The sequence below is a fragment of the Giraffa tippelskirchi genome, chromosome 10 (assembly GCF_054371585.1).
Source record: "Giraffa tippelskirchi isolate mGirTip1 chromosome 10, T2T-mGirTip1v1.2.pri, whole genome shotgun sequence".
NCBI lineage: Eukaryota > Metazoa > Chordata > Mammalia > Artiodactyla > Giraffidae > Giraffa > Giraffa tippelskirchi.
This window is the reverse complement of record NC_137284.1, coordinates 57,196,581-57,208,452: the sequence shown is the minus strand read 5'-3', so window position 1 is coordinate 57,208,452 and position 11,872 is coordinate 57,196,581. Positions and strand designations below refer to the sequence as shown.

The window sequence follows — 11,872 nt, the reverse complement described above, 5'->3', positions numbered from 1 at the left end:
TGGGATTTTCCAGGCAAGAGTACTGGAGTGGGGTGCCATTGCCTTCTCCGAACCTGTATGCAGGTCAGGAAGCAACAGTTAGAACTGGACATGGAACAACAGACTGGTTCCAAATAGGAAAAGGAGTACTTCAAGGCTGTATATTGTCACTCTGCTTATTTAACTTATATGCAGAGTACATCATGAGAAACGCTGGGCTGGAAGAAACACAAGCTGGAATCAAGATTGCCGGGAGAAATACCACCAAAGAGCACCAAAGATAAGCAGAAAATTAGGCACCTACTTCCCCATTAGTTAAATAATACAAATAGCTAATACTTTAAAATGGTGTTTACTATAGGCCCGGCATTATTCAGAGCACTTTTAGATATATTAATTCCTTTAATCTTCATAACAATCACTGAAGCAGTTACTATTATTCCCATCTAACAGATGGAGAAACAGTTAAGTAGCTTGTGAAAGAACATAGCTAATTAGCTGTGGAGCTGAGATTCATATCAAGGCAGTCTGGTTCTAAATACAAATGAATTAGAAACATACATGGTTGTAATAAAAACAGTATTTGTTTTCTTTTAAAAAACTTAAGAGTCAAACTTCCTAACAGTAATGTAAATGTTTTCATTTTCTTATACTGTATAATCTGAGTACAACCACATATTTAGAGCTGGCCCCAGGTCACACGGCAAAAATTAAGAATTAAAATAATTTTTAGGGAATTCTTTTTTTCTTACATTCTTATTTGGGAGGTTGCAGTGCTGGGTCTTCCATGTGGTACGCGGGCTTCTCAGTGAGCTGGCTTCTCTCATTGGGGAGCATGGGCTCTAGGTGCGGCTTCAGTAGTTGTGGCCTAGAGGCTTAGTTGCCCTGTGGCACATGGGATCTTCCCGGAGCAGGGATCAAACCCGTGTTCCCTGCACTGGCAGGCAGATTCTTCACCACCAGACCACAGGGAAGTCCAAGGATGGTCCTTTGAACATTTTTTTATTTTCCTTCCTTTTCTAAAATCCCTTTGATCTGGTTCTTCCATTACATCCTCATATTCTACACATGTTTCCGGTTTTCTGATAATACTGTTATATTGGTTATATTAGGCTAGGACTAAATTAGTCGTGTTGTTAAGATGATGAGGTTTGAAAGGAGGTCACACTCACCTCAGGACCTTTCTCAAAGCTCAGCCACCTCTCCTGCCCACATTCATTCCCCAGTATGCTTCTTGGAAACTTCAAAGGCAGCCCCGCCTTCAAATCAACTCCTCTAGGTCTAGGGGACCCCTTGAAACACAGGTGCAGTCGCCACCTCCTGGAGTTGAGCATACTCCGTTATCCAGAGCTCCAGTCGCTCACCTTCAGCCTGGTTCATGGTATGGGAGCCTAGTCCAGCCTGAAGAATGGCCTGGGAGTAACCGAAACGGAAGAGGGTGGACTCCACGAAGCAGTTTGGTCAAATCAAATGAGATGGTTTGGTGACAAGCTGTGTCCTCCATGTTACTAAATGCCATTGCCCTCCCCCCCGCCCCCGCCCCCGCCCCCCACGTATCAACTGCCATTTACCCTGCAGGCACGAAAACCAGATTGGGGAGCAGCACCTCAGAGCACGACTCTCCGTGAAGTTGAACCCGAGCAGATTAGCGTGTGGTAACCTCTGAGGGCCAAGCCCTACCTAGTGACTTTCTACTCCAGCTGCTCCTTAGAATCAGAAGCCAGGGCAGCCGCCGACCCACTAAATCAGAACCCCTGTCTCCCTGGGAAAGGCCGGTGCTCAAGCTGAGGACCCAGACGCGCCTTCTCTGCTCTGCACGCGGCGACGGCCGCGCGCGTCCCCTCCAGGGGTTCTCATGTGACCCGGGGCCAGCTCACAAACGCGCAGGCGTGGCGGAGCCCAGGCGCCGGGCCACTGTCGCCGCGGGCCAGGCTTGCGTCCGAGCCAAACAGCAGGCGCATCCGCCGCCGGACTCTTGGCATTCGACCCGTCCCACCACTCGCCACGGGAAGACTCCAGGTGACGCGAAGCTCTCAAACTTTACATCAGCGACCCTCTAAGCCAAATCCAGGTTATCTCCCTCTCCGTTTCCCCTCAACACCTGCAGTTCTGCATGTCCTCCCTTTGTTCCATGTCCCTGGGATACCCACTTTGAGCACGTGTGCATCCTGACGCATGTCGCTATTTTCATAGTCTAGGAAGTAATTTGTCCAAGCTGCACTGTGTCTTTCAGCTCTGTAACAAATTACATTGGGTCACTGTTCAGCTAATTAATATTTAGGATGACAGAAGTTGGGATCTATTTTTGCCTATCAAATTGGCGATATTTATTTTAAGATGAAATTCTCAGTGCTTGTGATAATGAGAGGAGACTATATCTTATAGCTTTTTAGAATGTCATTTAGCTGTGTGTGTCAGTCTTAAAAATATTCACATAGGAATGGTCAAATAATTGATGGCACATCCTTCAGTGGGATATTTTTCAGGCATGAAGGGTAAACTTTCAAATATTTGATGGAAAATCATGGTATGTTAACTATGATTTCTATTCTGTGACAATGTAAATGTTTCCTATCTGTACTGTTCAGTAAGGGAGTCAGCACCTAAGGTAGTCAGTCAGTGGCTTCTCAGCACTTGAAATGTGGCCAGTATGACTAAGGAGTGAAATCTTAATTTAATTAAACCTAAACTGAAATAGCCACATGAGGTTACTAGCTACCATACTGGATGATGATGCATGGTCTCATTTTGTTTTTTCAAAAATGTATGATATTCATCATTGGTTATCTCTAAGAAAGGGACATCATAGTTGCTTCTCCAGCATCTAATCTTCCTTTGGCTTGTTCTAACTCCCTGATATGTGTATATATGTGTGTGTATATGAATATATTCACACACACACACATCTCATTTCTGAGTCAGTTTCTCCTCCAATACCAGTCCAAACTGAGTGCAGTATTCATGGTCAATCTGTAGGTACCTTCACATGGAGAGCAGAGCAAGCAACCCTTGTCCAATTCTGTATCTTTTAAAAACAACCCTTTTGTTACTCACAGCAATGTAAATGTACGTAATGCTACCAACTGTACACTTTAAAATGATTAAACTGATAAATTTTATGTATATTTTACCACAATGAAAACAAAAAACCAACCCTTTTTCAGAAAAACAGCCAGAAACCTGAGAATACAACTACCACAAACCATGATGACCCATCAACATCATGACCCCAGGTCTGCCATGCTTACTAAAGCACAAAAACTAAAGCCACTTGAGGAAGCTATCCCCACAAAAGCCAACTGCACAATCTGGGCTGCTATAAAATACCAAAGTCAAAACTCTAAAGCTATAAAACATGAACCCTCATCACCCCAGAGTCTTAATTTCTCTAGTTGCATTTATTTTTCAAAATGTTCAGCCAATGAACCAGATGTTGCAAATTATGGCAAAGAACTACACTCTTTTTCCCCCTCCCAAGTTCTTTATCATTAACTATAACCAGGTAGAAAAGAGTCAAGTAACACAATTATTACTGGTAAAGCAGTTTAGAGGTAGTGGTTTTCGTGTGCAGCTAAGTGAACTTGTAACAACTCACCAATGAATTCGACATGATTAGTTTGTCATCACACAGATGGACAACCTTGGCTCCCCCAGCAGTTATGTAGTGCTCTTATTTTATGGAAGACAACCGCGTGTTTGCGTGCTAAGTTGCTTCAGTCGTGTCTGACTCTTGGTGACCATATGGTCTATAGCTCGCCCAGTTCCCAAAAGGATCTGAGTTCATCTGTCATCCAACTCTCGTCTTGTCTATAGAGGAGGTATAGCAGAGGGGACTCAAGGCCAAGGGCATTGCATGAGTAGCGTTTCTTCCACATGGAAACCTGAAGTCAAGAGAAGTCAGTTACTCCCCCACATGTCTCAAGAAGAAAAAGAAAATTTGGACAAGTCAATAACCATTAAATCAAATGCATGAGCGATCAAGAAGCAAATTTTGCAGAACCTTCAGGGAATAGATTATTCCTATAATATTCAAAATGCTTTAAGAAGCAGATAATTTGTATGCTACCCAGTTTGTTTTACGAGCATGGTATAACCTTGACAGTAAAATTGGACAAGAACAGTACAAAATAGGGAAACTGTTAGCAAAATTACTCTTAAAAGCATAAAAGTTCTGAGTAAATGTTACATTTAATTCAGAAAAAGTAATCTATCATGACCAAGTTTGATTTATCCAAGAAATGCCACATGTTCAATAAAGAAAATCTCTTAATGTAATATACCACATTAGCAGGTTAAAGAAATAAGACAGATAGCGGCTGTCATTTCTCCACATGGTGCTGAAGGGCTTAGCAAATGTATTAAGACCATAAGAATAAACAAGAGTCAGAGAAGTGGAAAAGGAGAAACAAAAATTGCCAGTATTTATGATATTGTCCCTATAGAATATCCAGGAGAATGTGTAAAGTTATTAGAACTAATAAGAGAGCCCAGTCAAAACGCTGGATACAAAATCAACATACAAAGATTAGTAGTGTTCCTATATACCAATATTTTAAAAACTGAAAGAAAAAACAGGAAACAGATATCATTCCCAATAGAAATAGAGCTATATCACATTATTAACTAGGAAGACTTAATGACATAAATACACCAGTTCTTTCCCAAATTAATTTACAAATTTAATTCAATACTTATTGAAGTACAAGCAAGAAATTTTATGGAACTTGATATGCTTATCTTGAAATTGATCTGGCAATGTAAACAGCTTGTGGGATCTTAGTTTCCCAACCAGGGATTAAACCCAGGCCCTCAGCAGTGAGAGTGAGGTCCTAACCACTGGACTGCCAGGGAATTCCTTGCACTTCACTCACAATTCTGGGTTAGCCGTTCAGAGTTGGGTCAGCTGAACAGTTCCTCTGATAGCCCTGGCAAGGCTCCCCCACGAATCTGTGGTCAGGTGGGTCACTCTGCTTTGGAGTATTGGCTGGTTAAAAGCTGGAGTGACAAGTCAAATGTCTCTCATCATCCAATAGACGAGCCCAGACTTCTTCACTTAGGTAGGGGGTCTCAAGAACTGTTGAGAAGCCAGTTTGTAAGTTCCAATATCTGTCAAAACTCTGCTTGCGTCATGTTTGCTAATGCTCCATTATCCAAAAATAAGTCACATGGCCAACCTGAGATTCAAGAGGTAGGGAAACAGATTCTACTACTTGGTGGACATACAGAGTTAGGAAACATTTATGACCCTTTTGAAATTTCTGATTCTGCTTTCTGCCCTGGGGGCTGAACTATATGGACATCTTCAAGTGTTTCTTATGCTCTTTGGCTTCCCCTGGGTTCAGCCAGTGGGAACAGCAGCAGAAGATAAGTGGAGAGTGAGATTGAGGATTTATTCCCTTCGTTCTCTTGCTGCAGACTGACTGGTTCCTCCAGCCAAAGGCCCAGCTCCAATCAGGTGGTTTTTCTCCTACAATGTGACAAAACACATTGTAGAAATAGAAAATTATAGACGAAATTACTTGGGCTCAGCCATAACTGAAATTATAGTTAAAGCCTTAAGCCATACATTTTGAGAAACTTTAAGTAGAAATCATTTGGACAAGGACATTTTAATAACCTTTAATACTCAGGTGTTAAAGTTAAGTGAGCAGATAGGTGACTCAAATGGTAAAGAATCTGCCTGCAATGCAGGAGACCTGGGTTTGATCCCAGGGTCAGGAAGATCCCCTGGAGAAGGGAATGGTTACCCACTCCAGTATTCTTGCCTGGAGAATTCCATGGACAGAGGAGCCTGGCAGGCTCTAGTACATGGGGTTGCAAAGAGCTGGACATGACTGAGCGAATCATTCACTTCACTGCTGCTGCTGCTGCTAAGTCGCTTCAGTCATGTCCGACTCTATGCAACCCCACAGACGGCAGCCCACCAGGCTCCGCCGTCCCTGGGGTTCTCCAGGCAAGAACACTGGAGTGGGTTGCCATTTCCTTCTCCAGTGCATGAAAGGGAAAAGTGAAAGTGAAGTTGCTCAGTCGTGTCCAACTCTTAGCGACCCCATGGACTGTAGCCCACCAGGCTCCTCCATCCATGGGATTCTCCACGCAAGAGTACTGGAGTGGGGTGCCATTGCCTTCTCCACTCACTTCACTAACACTCAGTTAAAGCAAAAGCCAAAAGTGTACTGATTAAACACTAATCCAGTCTGGTGTGGTTATGGTTCTATTGAAGTTAGATCTAAGCATGGAAATAATATAATTTAATATATCTCCTATTATGGACATCTATGTTATTGCCAATCTATTACTATCACAAACAATGCTTTTTCTGTCCACTTAAGAATTCATTCTCCTTTAACCAAAATAATACATTATGATAAACAGTAAGGATTCACTGCATAGCACAGGGAACTATATTCAATATTTTGTGATAAATTATAATGGAAAAGAATTTTTAAAAAGAATATATACATGTGTATAACCAAATCACTTTGTTGTAGACTTAAAACTAAAACAATAGTGTAAATCAACTATACTTCAATATAAAAAGTAATAGTAAAAAGAATTCATTCTCCATTCTCATAACATGAAGACATCATCTTAATAGCATCTACTTGAAAGTCTTAGTGTTTTACTTTTCACATTTAAATCCGTAGTCCACCTAAGATTGATTTTTGTGGATGGCAAAATAGGGGTCAAAAATCTTTTTCTTTCTGTGTGCTGACCCAGTTGACCCAGAATCAAAAGCCATTCTTTCCCCATTACTCTTAATGCCATCTTTGTCATAGATGAAGCTCCATATATGCATGGGTCTCATCTTCTTAATGTCAACCTTTCTGTGATCTTATACTTTAGAGTCAGCTTACATAAAGAACAATTAAGTTTTGTTTCTTTTTTTTTACAAATTGCTTCCTTTTTCCATTCATCTATTTGATTATCAATATATTTAGACTGGATACTCAATTCTACATTGATGGTGACTTTCACCAAAGTTGCTAGGAATTCTTTTCTCATTTTGTTATTCCTTTTTGTTAAGTGTTCCCTCCCATCTGATTGCTCTCATGATATTTTCATTGTTTATAATGTTGTGTAGTTTCAGGATAAAGCTTTTTATTTATTCTGTTTTGGGTATTGTTGTACATCATGGATCTGTGGATTAATATTTTTCATCAGTTCTGGAACATTCTTAGCCATTATTTTTAATTTTTTCATAATTTTATTTATTTATTTTTGGCTGTTCTGGGTTTTTGTTGCTGCACAGGCTTTTTCTCTAGTTGTTGCGAGTGGGGGCTACTCTCCAGTTGTAGTGTGGGGGCTTCTCATTGTCGTGGCTTCTCTTGTTGCAGAGCATGAGCTCTAGGTGCAAGGGCTTCGGTAGTTGTGGCACATGGCTCAGTAGTTGTGGCTTCCGAGCTCTAGAGCACAGGCTCAGTAGTTGTGGTGCACGGGCTTAGCTGCTCTGCAGCATGTGAAATTTTCCCAGACCAGGGATCGAACCTGCGTTGGCAGGTGAATTCTTTACCACTGAGCCACCAGGGAAGCCCTCATTATTTTTAAAATATTGCTTTTGCTTCATTGTCTTCACTTTTTCCTTTTGAAACTCTAATTAGATATATGTTAGTCCATTACATTTTCCATGTGCTGACTTATAATTTCCATCTCCTTATCTCTCTTTGCTACATTCTGGATATATCTTTCATATTTTCTAGTTAAATAGTTGTCCAGTTGTCCTAGCATCATTATTGAAAAGACCAGCTTTTCCCCAACACTATAAAGTCCCATCTTTTTCATAAATCAAGTATCTGTATGTCATAATTAAATGTCTGTTTCTGGGACTTGGATATTTTCTACTGATCTATTTGTATATTCTTGTACCAATTCCATATCTCCTTAATTGCTGTGGCTTCATAATGAGTCTTGATATCCAACAAGCATGTCCTTCCACCTGATTTTCCTCCTTTAAAGAGTGTCATAACTATTCTTGGCCCTGTGTTTGTCCAAGCAGTTTTAAAAATCAGCTTGTCAAGTTCCACAAAAATAAGTTTAGGGTTTTGATAACAATTTTACTGAATTTATAGATCTGGAGCAGACAGATCCTGGGAGAAGACTGCCACAGAGGCACTCCAGAGCCTAGGCAGTTGCAGAGCCGCCTTAGTTCTTGCAGCTCTAATACCCTGACCCTAGCACCAGGCTACTGCACACTATAGCCTTGCACTAGATTTGGGACAAACTCAACAGAGAAAGGGATGCAACCTTGGATTTCTTCTGTGTGGAACTGCAGCTGCCTACACAGGCAGGGCATAGGTTTGCTGTGACCACATGTGCCTCCCTTGCTTTAGCAATCATCTCCTTTGGAGCAAGGCACACAAACAAGGGCAATGGAGTCTGACCAAACTGGGCCCTCAGAGCTTCTACTCCAACAACTGGGGAGCAGATCCCACCCCTAATAGGGCAGTGACAGCCACAGAGGAAGCCCCACTTCACATCCAGCACAATCTCTAAACACAACATCAATCGGACTCCCTAGCAAGGGATAACACCCAGCATACGCTGAAGAAAGACATGGTTGTTATCTTTACCAAAACCAACCTTTACACCAAATATATTGAAAACACACAGTATTCACAGGGATGATCTTCCATAAAAACACCCCTTTAAGACCACAGTAGATAACTATTTCTCCTAAATTCTGAGAGACTTAGAGTTAAGTAAAATGAAAAAGCAGAGAAACTACTTTTAATCAAAAGAACAAGAGAAATCCCCTGAAAAAAATGATGGACAGACCTCAATAGTCTATCAGACCCTGAGTTCAAAAAGCAGGCAATAAAAAATGCCAAAGAAATTAAGAAAGGTTATTGATAAAAATGTAGCTCACTGTAACAATGAACTAAAAACTATAAAGATGAGTCAATCAAACAATTCAATTGCTGAAATAAAAACCAATCTAGAAGCAATGAATAGCACTATATGACAAAGAAAAACAAATAAGTGATCTGCAAAATAGAATAATAGAAATCATGCTGTTGATAGCACTATATGGGATCTATGTGATAATATAAAGTGTGCTAACTTAAACTTAGTAGGACTTCCCAAAGGAAAAGAGACAAAAAAGCAGGGATCGAAAAGGTATTGGGAGAAATTATGGCTGAAAATTTTCCAAACGTAAAGAAGGAAATAGATATTCGAGTACAGGAAACACAGAGAATCCAAAACAATATGAACCCAAACAGATCTGCAGCAAGACACATCATAATTAAAATGGCAAAAGTTAAAGAGAGGATTCTGAAAGCAGAAAGAGAAAAATAAAGATTAAGTTATAAGGGAACTCTCATAAGACTATCAACTGATTTCTCTGCAGAAACTTTGCAGGCCAGAAGGGAGTGGCATAATGTATTCAAAGTCATCATGAGAGGGAAATACTGTAAACTAAACTAGTCTGTCCAGCAAGATTATCATTTAAAATAGAAGGTGAAATAAAAAAAAATTCACAGGTAAGCTAAAACTAAAAGAATTCAGTAATACTAAACCTACCCTAAAAGAAATACTGAAGGGTCTTCTCTGAATAGAAAAGAAGCAAGAATCTATAGGAAATGGAAAATTATGATAAGAAAGGCAAATGAATAAAAGACTTGAGGATATTTAAATAAACCAGTATATAGTTTAAAAAACAAACAAAAACTTTTTGTAAAAGTGATTATAACTTATAATAAACAGCAAAAGGATGAGCATGAAGATATGAAGCAAGACATCAAAACTGCAGTGTGTGGGGAAAGAAGTATAAAAGTTAGATTTTTAGAATTTCTTTGAACTTGTATAACTGTCAGTTTAAACCAAGTGGGTATAATCATGGGTCAACATACGTGAAAACTAGATTAACCACAAATCAAACACACAACAGATTCACAAAAACCAAAAAAGAAGGAACTTAAGCATACTACAAAAGAAAATCATCAAACCACAAAAATAAAAACAAAAAGAAGAAGAAATAAGCAAACTACAAAAACAAAGTTTAAAATGGCAATAAGTACATACCTACCAATAGTTACTTTCAGTGACAATGGAATAAGTGCTCCAATCAAATGACATACAGTAGCAGATTGGATTAAAGAAATAAGAATCTACAATATGCCACCAACAAGACACTCAATCCAGGGTGAAAGACACACAAAGAATAAAAGTGAGGGAATGGGAAAATATGTTTGATGCAAAGCAAATGGAAATTATAAGAAAGCAGAGGTAGCAATACTCAAATCAAACAAAATAGAGTTTAAAACAAAAGTCATAAAAAAGATAAATAAGGATATTATATAATGATAAATGGATCAATACAACAAGAGGATATTACACTCATTGACATATATGCACTCAATATAGGAGCACATAAATATATAAAACAAATACTAACAGACATAAAGGGAGAAAACAATAGCACTCCATGAACATTAATGGACAGATCATCTGGACAAAAAAATCAAGAAGGCAACAGAGGTCCTAAATGATACAGCAGACCAGTTGGACTTAATTAATATCTATAGTACACTATATACCAAAAAAAGTGGAATACACATTCTTTTCAAATGCACATGAAACATTCTCTAGAATGGATCACATACTAGGTCACAAAACAAGTCTCAACACATTTAAGAGGATAGAAATTATTTCAAGCATCTCTTCTGACTACAATGGTATGATACAAGAAATCAACCACAGAAAGAAAAATGGGAAAAGAATGAATGCATGAAAACTAAACAACATTTTACTAAAAAACCAATGAGTCAACAATGAAATCAAAGAAGAAATCAGAAAATACCTTGAGACAAAAAAAGGAAAAAAAAATGAAACAACAACCTTACAAAATCTCTGAGATGCACCAAAAGCAGTTCTAAGAGGGGAGTTCATATTATACAAGTCTACCTCGAGAAATAAGAAAAACCTCAAATAAACTATTTCACCAATCACCTAAAAGAATTATACAAAGAACAACAAACAAAACCGAAATGCAGGAGAAAGAAAATAATAAACATCATAGGTGAAATAATTAAAATAGAGATTAAATAAAACAATAGAGAAAATCAATAATACCAAGAGCTGTGTGTGTGTGTGTGTGTTTAAAAATAAAAAAAATTTACAAACCTCTAGTCAGACTTCAGTTCAGTTCAGCTCAGTCACTCAGTCATGTCTGACTCTTTGCGACCCATGAACCGAAGCACACCGGGCCTCCCTGTCCAACACAAACTCCCGGAGTCCACCCAAACCCATGTCCATTGAGTTGGTGATGCCATCCAGCCATCTCATCCTCTATCATCCACTTCTCCTGCCCTCAATCTTTCCCAGCATCAGGGTCTTTTCAAATGAGTCAGCTCTTCACATCAGGTGGCTAAAGTATTGGAGTTTCAGCTTCAACATCAGTCCTTCCAATGAACACCTAGGACTGATCTCCTTTGGGATGGACTGGTTGGATCTCCTTGCAGTCCAAGGAACTCTCAAGAGTCTTCTCCAACACCGCAGTTCAAAAGCATCAACTCTTCGGCACTCAGCTTTCTTCACCGTCCGACTCTCACATCCATACATGACTACTGGAAAAACCATAGCCTTGACTAGATGGACCTTTGTTAGCAAAGTAATGTCTCTGCTTTTTAATATGGTGTCTAGGTTGGTCATAACTTTCCTTCTAAGGAGCAAGCGTCTTTTAATTTCATGGCTGCAATCACCATCTGCAGTGATTTTGGAGCCCAGAAATATAAAGTCAGCCACTGTTTCCACTGTTTCCCCATCTATTTGCCATGAAGTGATGGGACCAGATGCCATGATCTTAGTTTTCTGAATGTTGAGCTTTAAGCCAACTTTCTCCCTCTCCTCTTTCACTTTCATCAAGAGGCTCTTTAGTTCTTCTTCACTTTCT

General features: G+C 39.5%; 1 protein-coding gene across 8 annotated transcripts in view; it reads left to right on the top strand.

The window, feature by feature from the left end:
• The first annotated feature begins 1,898 nt into the window (after positions 1 to 1,898).
• The window catches only part of LRRD1 (leucine rich repeats and death domain containing 1), a 30,934-nt gene continuing 20,960 nt past the window's right edge, over positions 1,899 to 11,872 (top strand). For 4 of the 8 annotated variants that reach the window (XM_081531366.1, XM_081531365.1, XM_081531363.1 and 1 more), the window contains exon 1: positions 1,899 to 1,998. The gene's annotated coding sequence lies outside the window, so the exon portion shown is untranslated. Of the gene's footprint in view, positions 2,051 to 11,872 lie in introns of all 8 variants that reach the window. The other 4 variants (XM_081531368.1, XM_081531367.1, XM_081531364.1 and 1 more) reach the window with 1 other exon arrangement.